Below are 15,562 nucleotides of genomic sequence, written 5' to 3' on the forward strand. Positions count from 1 at the left end.
AACCACATCGGTCTTAAATTCTTAACTGTCACTCAAATTGAGCCATCTAATATTTCTCATATTGTCATATTTCTGTCTCTTATCACTTTCCAGACAGGGATTATACACATCAGTATCAGAATGTATAGAACACCCTGTCTCTGTCTACTGCACTGGCTAACTATTAAGTAACGCAAACTATGAAAAGAAAATCTAAAAGGAAGCATCTTGAATGTAGGTAAGCTGTGGAGTAAGAACCTACTTTACTTACAACAATCGTATTCATTATATTATATATGATTATTAATTGTATATCAAGGAAAACACGCTATCCAGGCAATACAAGAAGATGACAAATACCAGTACAAAGCAAAGGCTTAGGAGCAAACAGATCAGGTCTGAAGACTGACTAGATAGAAGATGCGAAGTCACTTGCTCAACCTCCCCAAGCCCACATTCCTCTTCTGTCAAAAGGAACATCCACAGACAGGGGAGATAAAGCATGTATTTTTTTTTTTTTTCATCAGCAACAGTATTATGCCTCAAATCTTTTCTGGCTCTTAAACCTTCTATACATCTTAGTTAGCAACACTGCTGGCACCTGATATTCGACCTATTGTATTATTTCCTTAAGGATGGCCAGTAACTTGGGGTGCCTGGGTGGCTCAGTCAGTTAAGCATTTGACTCTTGATTTCCGTTCAGTTCATGATCTCACAGCTCATGGGTTCAAGCCCTGTGTCAGGCTCCTTGCCAATGGTGCAGAGCCTGCTTGGGATTCTCTCTGTCTGCCGTTCAGTCTGCCCCTCCCCTCTTCGTGCACACGGTTTCTCATGTGTACACGCTTTCTCGCTCAAAATGAATAAACTTAAAAAAAAAAAAAAAAGATGGCCAGAACTTTCCCACCCTCCTCTCTGTTTTAATCCATGGTCTCCATTCTCTTCTACAAGCCCAACTGGCCCATTTCTCTCTCCAAACAGAGTTATGTTTGAACAACGTACGTTTGTGTGGGCCAGTGTTATCTGCATGGTTATACGTACTTCTTACTGATACCAATGCAGAATAGTACTATTCTAAAGTGATCTTCTTACCTCCTAACTAAATCGCTCTCCTTAGTGCCAACCCATATATCAACTGAGGTCAGCAGGCATAAAAATGATAAATACCCAGATCCAAGTTTAGAATGCGGCATCTGATCAGAGTTTGGTTCGGAAAATCTTTACCAAGATTCTGGTGCTGGGCCACTAACTTGAGATACCAACATGAGGCAATTTAGACAGGCAGACAGGTAAGAAGATAATTTCAGTACATTGTTTTCATTCTATGATTTTTTGCTTTGGTTTTGTTTTGTTTTGTTTGAGAGTGAGATAGCATGAGTGGGGGAGGGGCAGAGAGAGACAGAGAGAGAATCCCAAGCGGGCTTTGCACTATTGGTGCAGAGCCCGACGTGGGGCTCCAACTCATGAATCGTGAGATCATGACCTGAACGGAAATCAAGAGTCGGACATTTAAACGACTGAGACACCAGGGTGCTCCTATGGGATTTTTTTTTTTTTTTAATGCTACGGAAGCACAGGGTAGATCCGGGGAGTACGGATGAAGAATAAGAGCAAACAAACATCACAGAGGCCTTCTTGGAAGAGGAAGTAACTCAGAGGATGGAGAAGGGCTGACAGGGCCAGAAGACCAAGTCTGGTGTGCTACGTGCATCACTACACCTTTATTACAGTGTCAGATGACACCATAATAAAATTTACCACTCAGGGAGCAGAGGAAATAAGCAACAGCCAACAGAGAACCCTGTATAGTGTGCTGAGGGTTTGGACTTTATCCTGCGGATAATGAAAAGGCAGGGGAGGATTTTAAACCAGGATAGTTACACAGTGAGACTCCCTCTAATCACTCTAGATTGTGTGCCCTAGACTCTTTCAAACTACAGAAATCACCATTTGTTTTGTTGGATAATGAAATGGACACCCTTGGAAAGACTAAAACATCAAGACCACATAACCGTATTCAGGACATGGATCTCCTGTGTGGGCAAATTCTTGTTCTGACATTCCTGCAGAACCCTTCAAATGTCAGGACACAAATTTTTGGGAAGAGATGCAAAACTAAGCTCCCTTGTACTCCAACTCTCCTCCTAGACCACTAACAAAAATAATATGTGACGATGTTCCATCCCATTCTCCTTTGGGTCTGAAAATAACGGACTTATACTTTTTCCCCCCCTTACCATTTAAAAGAAATTTCGCTTCTTGGTTTCACAGTCTTGGTTCAATTTTTTTTGTTGTTGTTAAATCTACTCTGAACTGAACCCAAAAATCACATCGTACATTTCTAGGTTGGTAATTTAATCACTGAGGTAGCAATGGTAAGAGATTCAGTCAAGAAACCTCTAGAAAGGCTCTTTAGATTATACAATGTCAGGAAACAGGAGCTGTTTTCTTTCACAAGTGCTTTGAACCAGTCAGCACTCCATCAAAAGGAACACAACAGTTTAATGTTCCCTCAAAGAATGGAATGCTTGTTTACCTGAAGTAACAGACTGATAAAAGTAGCTTGTTTGATTGATACAAACTTACTTGAAGATTAACCTGGACAATCAAGCCCTCACACTCTAAACACAATTACCTTCAGGAAAATAGAACCTGAATTCACAAGGAAAACACTACCAAATTATTGATCCCTACACACTTATTAAATTTAGTACTTGCAAAATAATTAAGTCAAATTAAAAAAACTTAAAAAAGCTTTGAAAGCAAAAACACACTTTGCTTAAAAGCACCTAGAATTTATTGCAGGTACTGGCTCATTTAATCCTGACAACCACCTGAGGAATTAGAACTGTTGTAAACCTCGTTTTACAAATCAGAAAATCAGAATATTGTGACTCAAGGTCATCCTTCTGAAGAGATGACTCCAGATTTAGGAATCTCCAAAGCTATCAATATATACTACACATAAGGTTGTTTGAGGCTCATTTTTGGAAGACATTAATACAAAGCATTTGTATATTTAGAAAGTTTGAATTTTTTAATCACTCAAGAGTTAGAATAACATGACCTAGACCCCTGAGTGGAACAGCATGGTCTACAGAGCACTCACTGCTCAATTATCTTCTCTCTCTCTCTCTCTCTCTCTCTCTCTCTCTCTCTCTCTCTCACACACACACACACACACACACACACACACACACACACACACAGCTTGTGAGGTAGCCAAGACGTATGTCAGCATCCTTAGTTACAAAGGAGGATGTGGATCCTGAGCCAGACCCCTTACTCATCTCCAATTACCATACACAATCCCATTTCCCACATCACCCATAACCTCTGCCTTTTAACAACAACAGATTTTAAATTATTATAGCCATCACACAAATGGAACAAACCCACAGAGTACACAGTCTGGCATATACTGATCTTATCTTTGCTGGTAAAATATAGCCCCAAAGATTAGAGATACCACTTATCAAACATCGGTTTCGCATCAGCCAACTTCCATAGATTATGTCATTTAATCTTCGTATTCTTCCAATTGTGTACTATTACCTATATTAACCCATTATACACATGAGAACATCAAGGCCTAGAGAAAGAATGTTAACAACATGCACACGGTCTTGGTGAGTAACAGAGCTAGGACTTGGGCTTCCTTCTAACCCCAAAGTCCATTCTCCTTCAAGTGTCTTTGAGGCCAATGAGTCAAGCACTTTCCACAAACATATAATTTTGTGTTTAACAGTATAGTAGGAAAATATGTGTTAAGCCTGACAATTATTTTTTATAGTAGTGTAATTCCATGAGTGACAATCACAAAGCAGGTACATAGGATACTCTTTCTCGGTTAAAAAAAAAAAAAAGGGGGAAACAAGGAAAAGAAGGGGGGGGGGTGGAGGGAGGAAAAGGGAGGAAAGAGGAAGAAAGGGAAGAAAGCCTCTAAGTATTCTTATTTTATTTTATGGAGGAGGAAATTTGGGGCACCTGCTTGGCTCAGTCGGTTAAGCGTCCGACTTCAGCTCAGGTCATGATCTTGCGGTTTGTGAGTTCGAGCCCTACGTCAGGCTCTGTGCTGACAGCTCAGAGCCTGGAGCCTGCTTGGGATTCTGTGTCTCCCTCTCTCTCTGCCCCTCCCCTGCTTATGCTCTCTATCAAAAATAAATAAAATGTAAAAAAAAATTTTTTTTAAATGGAGGAGGAAATTCCAGGTAAGAAAAGGTTAAGCAGAGTTAAATAACTTGTATAAGATCCCTTGGCAAGCTGGAGTCAAGAGCTGGAGGGAAGGCCTAGGTCCTCTAACGCAAACGCTCTTCCCATTCTCCCTGGACAGGTGGCTGTGTTTCTGCTGATGCTGAAAATGACTTCTCCTTCTGGACGGGGAAAAGTAGGAAACCACTCACCAATTCAGGGGAAGGACTCCTACTCCGTGCCTCCAGCTCCAATCACAGAGTTTAGGAATAGAGACTCTGGTTCTGAACTGGCTGGTTCGTGAAGCAGCTCTACCTCGGATTAGCTCTGTGGCCTTGGGCACATGACAGAAAGAAGTAATTGCTCCTAGGTAAACTATCTTGCGATTATAAATCATGCACATTTAGCCCTTTTTCAGTTTTTGTTAAAGTAGGGAATGAAAACAATCAAATTATTCAGGACTAAAGGGAGTCTGAAGCCTGAGTTATCTGGGTGAACTGCTTCAACTCTCCCTTTCATTCTGACAGTCGAGACCTGACAATTAAAGTCACTTTAAGACAGAAGTCATTGACACTGATAAACTTACCACGTCTTTAATGCTCACGATAACAGCAAACATGTATTATTGCCAATGTGCCAGGCACTGGATTAAGGGCTTTTTGTGGATTTCATGTAATCTTCATTACCACCCTGGGTAAATGCACTATTGGTCCCCTTGTTTGGCAGATGGGGAAACTGAGGCTCAAGATGATGTGCTTAGCCAACCAAAGTAGGCCATCTATTTGGTGTCTGTTTGGTTCATCACACCCCTGTTCTGTTCCCTTCACCTGTACTCAAATGATTCCTTCTAGTTAACACTTTCATTTCCAATAAAGTGCTGCTAGGTTACATACTGATGCTGCTGATAAAGGTATTGTGACTGTCATTTATTTAAACAATCCTAACATCAATGCAGAAAATAAATTTTTACTACTCCTGCACTTGGGCAAAGAATGACAATGCAAAGGTCACAACTTAAATGGCTGGTAGTTTTAAAAGCCAGACATAATAAGCATAAGGGCATTATTATGAAATAGTTTTCTAGTATCATCAGAGCCACTTAAAACTGTCTTCAAAAATAGCACGAAAGAAGGTCAGAGCAAATTGATTAAAGTAATCCCTGAAGCCTCCCTGTTCCTCCAAGAAGTTTTTGAAACACAATTTTAAAATATTTTAAAATTTCCCTCTGCCAAAAAAACCCCACAAAAAACCAAAAACAAAAACAATTTTCTTTGAAAGACACCAAGGATTTGGCAGTACTTCTTAATTCTGTAAGTAAAAGGCATTTTTACAGTTTCTAAGGGGGCCTCCCTTATAACAGATGAGGGATGCATCTGATGGCTAAGGAGATGGGGGCGGGGGCTGGGGATGGGGGGAGAGGCTGGGGACCAAGCCCAGGCTCCTGTTGGCCTTCACAACTATTTATACTCCTGGGTCAAAAGCAGCAGGTCACTTAAGCAGAAACTCAGCCCCACCTGCTCTCAGTCTTGCCCACATTAGATTAAAAGGCATAATTTACACACACACACACACACACACACACACACACACACACACACACAAGTCCTCTGGACCACATGTGTGTATACATACTTAAAATACAGGTGCATTCTACTGCAGCGGTTAGGAGGAATCTAGTCTTTGTAATTAAACAGGCTTGTCTTGCAAACCAAGGTCTTCCACTTACTTGTATTTTTTTCCTCTTAATCTTGGGAAAATTTTCTTAATCTCTCTGAACTTTAGTTTCCTTGTTTTTACAAAAAAACATCACTATCTCCTTAAATTCCCCCCCCCCCCCCAAGAATCCAATGAGATCCACCTGTGCAGTTTGTGGCACGGTGCCTCATCCACGGTACATAATCAACACTATTAACTTACTAACTAGTCTTACTTCCATATTCTATTAGCTGCTGTCTCTCTTCTTAACCAGCTTGTCTTTTGGCCTATTTATACAACTGTTTCCTTTCTAAGAAAGGGGAGAAAGGTAAAAGATAAAATTGGGGGGGGGGAATTTTGCTGAATTTGCTAAGAGTACTTGAGTATTAAAGAAGGTAGATGATAGGGGCGCCTGGGTGGCTCAGTCGGTTAAGCGTCCGACTTCAGCTCAGGTCACGATCTCGCGGTCCGTGAGTTCGAGCCCCGCCTCGGGCTCTGGGCTGATGGCTCAGAGTCTGGTGCCTGCTTCCGATTCTGTGTCTCCCTCTCTCTCTGCCCCTCCCCGTTCATGCTCTGTCTCTCTCTGTCTCAAAAATAAATAAAACGTTAAAAAAAAAAAAGAAGGTAGATGGTATACAAAAAAGGCAGTTAAGGAATTAATCTGTAAGGATTATTGTAATTCATTTATTCATTCAAGCCCTATAGCCAAAACCAGGTATTGCTAATAATGAATTTATTTCTTATAGCATGTGGGTTTGCTGTAATGTTCTGTGATGCACTATTCTAGCAGAGAATCAGAAGATTATTTAGTAAGTACAAGTCACTGTGCCCTTAGACATGATCTCACTTAATCATTACCTCTTCAGTAGTATAATAGGCAGTTATTTTAAGATTGGGAAAGTAAAGTTCAGAGAGAAACACTAAAAGTCATATAAATAATAAGTGGCAGAACCAATAACACATCTGAGCTATAACTCAATCCAATGTTTTCTATTTTCTTGCATGGTCTCCAGTTTTGGTTAGTAAATTATATTGCATATATACTGAAAATTAATGCTGTAAATGGTGAACAGAGTAACCCTTCCAATCATCAACCAAACACATGTGTTTGTATAATAGACTCAATATAGTAGTTAAAATTTGCCTTCTGTTAAAAAAAACAAAAAAAAATTCTTAAAAATATATCAGTACCTAACAACCTGAATCAGGTATCTATTCATTCCACAACATTTGATATGTATTTATTAAGCATCTAGTATAAACCACTCGGTTAGGGAACTAGAATCACGCAATTTTTGTTGTTCAAATTAGTATCACTGGCAGCTGTTTTAATATCTGAATTGCAATTGTTTTTGGATTCAATGTTCCTATAACAGAATATGCATCTTTGAGGTACTGAATTAGCCTCACGAATGCACTGTGGTTGTGCCAGCTAAACATCTTTGGGTGTTAGTGTTGGCAATCAACACTTGGAGTTGGCAGAGAAAAGACCTTATCTTAATTTCCTCATCTGTGAAATGGGATTTGGAAAAAAAACAACAACAAACAGCACCTACCTCCCAGAAGAAAAATTCTATGAATTAATTAATCTTGGATCAGTGTTCTACTAAGTGTCATTTTGGCATGATCTTAGTATCAGGATGATTTGATTTTATAAAAAACAATGATGGGAGCTATTTAAAATGGCTACACCTTTAAATGTCAAACATTTAACACTTAACTACAGTAAATTTCCTTTTTATTTTCCCCCAAGATGAATCATTTATGTGTGACATTTGTACAGAGGTACAAACAATGGTCAAATCAGTTTGGGATTTAAAAGCGCATAGAATTGTTCAGAAGTAAAAAAGATCTAAGTTTCAAATGGGAGAAGAAAAGCCCACTTTCTGAATGTTGTTAAGACACAGCACTATGGCCATGGAACATTATAAACAAACACGTACTGAAGTTTAAAAACTATTTTCCTGGGCAGGGGTTAAGAAATAAAAAGTTTTAAAAATGAAAAAAACAAGCCTGTTACAATTGTTGTGAAGACAAAGATTATATAAACCCTATTTTGCAGCTCTGTGCTTTTCTACATAGAATTTATTTCATCTAATATTAAACACATTATGCTAATAACCTCCTGTTCATTTTTCATGAATGTTTTCTAGCTCCTCTTTTATCCTTGGCATTTTGGTGTCCACTTTGGACCACCTGGAGGCTGAAAACACCAGCCAACTCCCCTGTACTGTGATAATTTATCTAACAAACAATAGAATAACATGTGTTAGGCCTCTGCATAATGGAACACATCAGAGATGTCTGGGCAGGGCCAGATAAATAAAGCAGTTTTCTAAAATCACCAGAAGATCCCAACTAAAGCAATCACAGGAGGTTTTAGTTGGTCATGAAAAACGTAAATCCCTAATGTGTTGACTGTTTCAGAAGCGTTAAATTGCAGGTTTACACAGAACCATAAATAATGATGTGTGACTGCCAAGGTTTGTTTCGCAATCCTTGGGTTTTCAAAATCACATTTCATATGAAACCTCTCCACCCTGCCCCCCATCTGAAGTTCTGCAGTGAATATAAATTTTGAGAGCAATCCGTATGGACAGCACATCCCAGGAGGGGGTTCAAGACCTTTATAACACAACCCGCTTTCTCTGCAACACTCTTCTTGGAAATCAAGGAATCTGTGTTTTCACAAGGCAGTTGCCTGGGAGGGCTTTAGAAAGGGACCCCAAGGAAACAGTGGAAAACTCAGCAGAAGAGAGACCCTCACAATAGACAGCTACTATTAAATTGTCATTTCTATCAGTGCCCTGGTTTACAACGATTCAAATTCGTGCATTAAGGAGAAACAAGCCAATTAGGAGAGGAGTTGTGGTCCTGGAGTTTAGTCAAGGCACTTCAATGGAAAGGTCATTGGCTTCAGAGATTTTATGTCAAGGTGAAAAAGAGGCGAAAGTTCTCAGCACCCACAGGGCTTTTGTTCAGAAGATAAACTTCTGTTCCTCAAAGAGCAACAGCATGTGTATAGTATACAAGACAAACACAAGGCCCTGCTCTGGGCTGTGCTCTTTCCTCCCAGGTCCACAGGGGAGGCCTATTATGCAGTGGGGATGCCCTTTCCTCAAAGGTGAAACAGAGGGAGGCTTGCTCTTTCAAGTGAGCTGATGGTGGGTTTGCTCTTGCTCTCGCCCTTTACGCCCTTTTCCATGGGAGCAAGGCATTCTTTGCAAGGCAACTGCGGGATTTTTGAGCTGCCATCTATGCACCAGGAACACAGAAAAGGCACCCTAACTGCCCCTGTTAAGACCATATTCTAATCCACGGTATTCAAGGCCTCAAGGCAACCTGCAAAGTCAAGTACTGAATTCCTGCATCCAGGTAACTGCTAGTTTAACTGTCTGGATCACTCAATTTTGACTTTGTTTTCATGGGTAGCACATTTGACTCTGCGGGCGTTTTGAGAAGAGCATTACCATCATTGTCTCGGCTCTATTTTCTGAGGCATCCACATTCTCTCGCTGGAGGAGAGGTCCAACTGACCTTTGACTAAGAATGTGGTCAACAAGAAGAATAGGAGAATTCATGCCAACAATAAGAAAAAAAGGCAGCCATGGCTTCTGACTGCTAAGGAAAACCGACTGCCTGTTACTGGGCTTGCCCCAACTCTCAGCTAGTATCAGTCCTTAAGGAAAGCTAAGGAAAGGAGATAGGTGAGAGGTGTTCCAGAAACTGAGACCACATTAGAACTGCAAAAAAGCCAGGGCAAGGAGAGACTCTGCCACTCCAAGTGTCCTATGTGTTATCCGCAGGAAAGGTCTCTTCCCTGCGGCAAAAGGGTTATTCCCTCTTTTTTCCAGCTTTAGTGCCTCCAGCTACAGGTCTCCACTTCATGATCTTCTCAGGATTAACTCTGAGTGAGATGCACAGATACTACTACCACTCAGAGACTTGCCCGTGACTTGCCCATGATTTGCCAATGACTTGCCCCTGACTTGCCCAAGACTTGCCCAAGACTACTAAGATTCAGTGATGGGCAGTGGAACAAGCGTGAACATTGGACCCATTCCTCTGATTCTGCCCACTAAATGCTCCTTCTACTCCACTCCCTGCACACAGATGTGGGGGGCTGCAGAGGCAGCAAAGAGAAGCAAATAAATACTGGGAGGCCTTCATTACCTTTTGTAAATTTACCTCTTCTGGCTGTCTGACCTTGCCTTAGGATTCTTCTTCACTTGGAGAATTTAAAGATTAGAAGCGAAAAAAAAAAAAAAAAACCTCGTCAACTGTGGATATTGCTAAAACAGGAAAAGTGTAAATACCATTATTATTATTATAGAGAAATTGCATGTAGTAGGTGAAATGGCTAAAAGTAGAACAGTCTATACTTAAACCTTCATTTCTCCCCATTGGCTAGTTCATAATCATAAACCAATGGTTATAATTTGTATTCACACCAAACCAAAGCAATGGTTACATAAATCTCAGAATCAAAGCTCAAAAGTCATGTGGTTCAAACCTTTATTTTACTAGGATCTTAGAAATAGAGAATTTTAGAACTAGAAGGCACTTAGAAATCACCTAGTCCTGGGCACCTGGGTGGCTTAGTCGGTTAAGCCTCTGACTCTTGATTTCATCTCAGATCATCATCTCTTGGTTCATGGGTTTGAGCCCCATATCCTGCTCTGCACTGACAGTGTGGAGCCTCCTTGGGATTCTCAGCCTTTCCCTCTCTGCCCCTCCCATGCTCATGCTTTCCCTCTCAAAACAAAAAATAAAAATAAATAAACTTAAAAACAAATCACCTAGTCCTACTTTCTCACTTTACAGTTGAGGAAACCAAGGTTCAAAGAGACTAAAATACCTTCCCAAAGCCATACAACTTCTATCTGGGCTAATAAGAGAACTCTATCCCCTAATATCCAAGTCAATGTGGCAGCCTAGAAACATAGTAAAATGTAGCCAAAAGAGAAAGAGAGCTACATAAAGAACAGTCTTTCTTTAGATGACACACATTGTGATTTTAAAAAAAGAACCATGAGGCCTAATTATAAGAAAATCACCACCCCCGCCCATCTCCTTTTTTTTCTGCGCAGAAGGAAATAGGTAGAGATGAAATGACAGTTTCTCAATCTCCTGGCCCCTGTAAACAGTTTTTAGTATACCCATAATTAAGTGAAAAGGCAAAAACATCTTGTTGCATCTACAAATTAGTAAGGGTATAGTCAATGGTTTCTATGAGACAAAGTCTACACAAAATAACTGAAAACAGTATTTATTATAAAAGCATCCCAGTGTTCCCTCCATTTGTTTTATAAATTGGTCTAACTACGCAGGTGACAAACACCAAAAAAGGGTCTCCTGCAGCTGCTCATGATTCATGTAGTAGAAAACAAAGATAAAAGATCATTCCTCAGATTTATATCCAAATGCTTTACACCCTTATTTACAAAAGGGAACATTAAGGTAATCGAGAAAAGGGGGAGGGGGAAGTCTCACAAACTTGCATAATGGGAAAAAAAAAAAAAAAAGTCACTGCATGTTGCCCGGTAAAGACATTCTGCAGAAATGAATGCATGGCCTTCCTCAGGAGAGCAAGTGCAAGAAAGAACATCAAGGATAGGAAGCTGACCAAGTATATTCAGTCTACAGTAAACTCTCAGAATCCTACCAGGGGAACACAGAAAGTAAGTGAAATATGGATATGAATCAGATATGGTAATAATACTTCCAGTTTCTATTTTTATTTTCAATTCTAATTCCCTCATTCAGGTTTACCTTTAAAAGAAACAATTTATTTTTATTTTTTTAATGTTTATGGCTTTACTCTTGGGAAAGAGAGAGGAGAGAGAGAGAACGCACAGCAGAAGAGGGACAGAGAGGGAGACACAGGATCTAAAGCAGGCTCCAAGGCTCTGAACTGTCAGCTCAGAGCCCAACACGGGCGGGGCTCGAACTCACAGACTGCAAGATCATGCCCTGGGCTGAAGTTGGATGCTTAACCGACTGAGCCACCCAGGTAGCCTAAAGAAAAATTAACATCTCTCATGCCACATAGAGCCTCTGTCTTCACACATTCCTATTTGAGGTGTATTAATTACAGTCTATAAAAATAAAACCATGTATAATGAGAGGCACTGAATCCACAGATCCAAATTTATAAAATTTTCGTCTGTCTGCTTTGTTGGCTAAGCATCATTTAGCTGCAATAGCCAGTTTTTCTTTGGTTTTTAAGTGGCCAGCAAGGCAATTCTCTTCTGGGGGATAATAAATTCTGACTGTAACTATAGGAAGTCACAGTACTGGGATAAAGACCTATATAAAATTTTGTTTAGCCCTTTACAATGATCAGGAAAAGAATCTTTATAACTAGTTTATCATCATACAGATTATAAAACAGAAATCCTAAGAAGTTTAACCATTTGCCTAAAGTCATTTGTCTTACCAGTGGTAAAACAGAAATCAGAGTTTAAGTCTTCAAAAGCAAGATCCTAGGATCTTTCCATTATAGTTGAGGCACTCCCCAGACATGGATGGAGAAGGCACATGCAGTGGGGTTCAATGGACCACGCAATAAAATATCCTCCAATATTTAGACCAGCTATTTGGGCAGGGATTTTTTTTTTTCTCCAATGTTATTTATGGTGATGGAAGAATTTCAACCACTTATCATTAAAGAAAAAATGTAACTCACAATTGCTATCTTCAAATCAGTAGTTAGACATAAAATTTAGCAATTTTAATTGGTTTGGCTCAGGCCTTCAGATTTCCATATGGTTTCTTTCCTTGTTTTATATTAAATGTAATTGACTTAGCACTTGACTTTTAAAGTCTTGGCAGAATCTATCAATTAAAAGCTATCTAAATTAGAATTATTCAAAGCACGCAATCCAAATTGAGCGATTTTAAAGACAAAATTTTAAAATGCTCTCTTCATAAATGCTATTTTCTATAAACTTGCATTATCACCCAGATGCAAACTTCATACAAACAAAAGAGGATTATTTTTTTTGGAATAACATAAGCTAACAAGAATTCTATTTGTTTCTTTTCAGAGAACTAACATGTGCCTAAAATGGCCTTTCTACACTGTTTGCAAGATGAATTTTTCCTATGTTACGATTTCTAAAACTGACAGCAGTCATAAAAACTCTCACAAACCATCTCAAAACTAAAATACAAGTACAACATCGATAAACATGGGACCAGGCCCATTAAACTGACAGCACTCTTCTAATTGGTCTTACCAAATATGCTGCACAATTGTTATTCAATATACCAGTATAACAGAGCATTACGTTGAAAAAAAATGATTACACATTGAAATAGATGTTCTTTCTCAGCCAGAGCCACCATTCTCTTCAGAAACTGTAAAAACCACACAAATACAATCAGAAATAGGAAAAATGCAAAGTGCATTCATTTCTATAGGCTGATTGAATTTGTTACAATTGTTCCTAAGGACTACTGCCCGTGTAATTATTTTCCAAATACTAAAGTCTTATCACACATGCTAAATGACAGAATAATTTATCAAACCCCAAGTGGTTGTTGATGGAATTTCCACACTTATTTGGTGTGAGTGAAAAGCCAGAATGCCTGGTGTCCCTGGGATTCTTGGAGAGCTTGTAATTCAAGTTAAAACTATTACAATTAATAAGTTATCATTTTAGGTATTGGGTAATGGAAACATATAGAACCATATGCCTTAGAACTCTGGTATCGAGATGCCATCTTTATAAATGATCATTTAAACTGTTAAGCATTAATAGATATTCCTCCCTGGCAAGAACATTAGATGACCTTACATCTATGGTATCTATTAGACATCTATTAGATGACCTTACAGAACAAATGACCTTACATATTAATGTCTAATTTCCTTATACTATTCTCCATCCTCATACAGTTGCACAGAAAACTTCCAACTTTTGGATTAGGAAATTTAACAATATGAAGGAGAATCTAACTCCCCTCCCCCATTTCCACGGATTATTTTATCGATTTCCTGCTATTTCCAAGTGTCTTCTTTTTTAGTGGCAAGAATGTGGAATTGCTAGAAGTATCCTTAAAGGAAACCTTGAAGGTCATCAAATCCCTGGCAATGAATGCCTTCATTCAACAAAGGGCACTGCCCTCCTTTGCCTGCAAACCCTTTAACATCAGCAAGATCCCCAGAGGGCTTGCACTTTAACTTGGTTGGAGCAGGTCACATTTCTAAAATATTTAGCCCTCTCAAATGTCCCTGGTCGGCAGCACTGAGTCACTGACGCCGCAGCGTTTCAGCCTAGATCGACCTCTTTCAGGTTTTCAATGGAATTATTCCATGTAATCCGATTTACACAGCCATTTAATCAAAGTGAGAAAGGAGATTACAGAGCTCACGTTTGTTTTGCAAAGCAAGGGTGCAAGGATCATCAATCCTACTGACTCTCAAAGTGACAGGATAGTACATCGTCTCCCTTTGGAGTGTTGGTCATTAACCTGATCTGTCTCCTGTGTTGTTTAAATAGGAAAGTTTAGGCTTTTTTTTTTCTTTCTGAACTAGAAGGTAACAGTTTCTCCACCAGATCCCACCACTACTATCCACCTGAAGAGATGCTACTATAACAAGGAATTGGTCCTCACCCCCCCCCCCCCCCCCCACCGCCCTTACATTCCACAAAGCAGAAGGCTTGTACAAGTCAAATAATTACATTATAACTTTTGTTGTCAGTCTTTAACATTTGCATTTCAACATCACAGTGTGCAGATCTCAGGTGTGGCTGCGTTCAATGCTCTGCCTATGAACCTGCTTTCGAGAGGAACCCGCGCTCCGCTTAGTCTTGGGCGGCTGCCCTGGAGACTGCACAAACCTCCTTTCTGCCAGGCAGCATCCCTTCCCCCCGCCCCCTGCCGACCTTTCCACACCTGTGCACTAAGCTCAGTTCTTCCTACTTCCTTCTGAATGTGTACATTTCCCAGGCCTACATATCAATTTAAAGTAGGATACAAAGCAACTCATTCAGTAAAGCATTTTCTGCTCACGGATGCCTTCATTCTAAACTGACGATGTGGACACATTCTCAATTTCCTTTTTTCCCCACCACTTCCACCCCTTGGACACATTTCAGATAGTGCAGTCTCTGAGAGATCCTCTTGGGGGTGAAAGGGCAGTTTTACTCAACTCGCGGCAGTTACGCAGATAGATTCCTAAGGGGAGAAGTGAGAAGAGGTAAGAACCATAATGCAGAACGAACTGTGGGTGGGAGTACCTCGGCAGTCCTTTCCAAACGATAAGTCAAATATTTGCTTCAAGGGAAAAAAAAAAGTCTAATTGTACCCCTGGGCGGTGCTTTACCCACAGTGTTTATGTATAATGCACAACTGAGCAGCACTGGGAATTACCTCAATAACTATCATTAGAGGTGCCTATTAAAAACAAAACAAACGAACAACAAAAAAAAAAAACCCTTCTCCTCTTTAATGGAAGAAGGTGGGTGCAGTGTGGTGGTATTACCCCATCTGTGGCTCTCTGGAAACTCACCCAGAGCCGCAAACCTGGCAAACGCCTCGCAGAGCGAAGTTTCCCGGGCTGGCCGGGCAGGGCAGGTTCTCCGCCCCGCCGAGCGCAGCTGCTAAGGAGCTCCCGTTGGCTTCGCTCCCGCGGCTGCACCCGAGTCCACACGAGCCCCACGCCCACTTGGGGGGCTGCACAAAAACCTGG

At 40.2% G+C, this 15,562-nt stretch overlaps 1 protein-coding gene across 1 annotated transcript in view; it reads right to left on the reverse strand.

Annotated features, from left to right (window-relative positions):
* Nucleotides 1-15,562, reverse strand: part of KITLG (KIT ligand) — an 81,362-nt gene that overhangs the window by 65,135 nt on the left and 665 nt on the right. The gene's annotated exons all lie outside the window — the stretch shown is intronic.

Source organism: Panthera uncia, chromosome B4, assembly GCF_023721935.1.
Source record: "Panthera uncia isolate 11264 chromosome B4, Puncia_PCG_1.0, whole genome shotgun sequence".
NCBI lineage: Eukaryota > Metazoa > Chordata > Mammalia > Carnivora > Felidae > Panthera > Panthera uncia.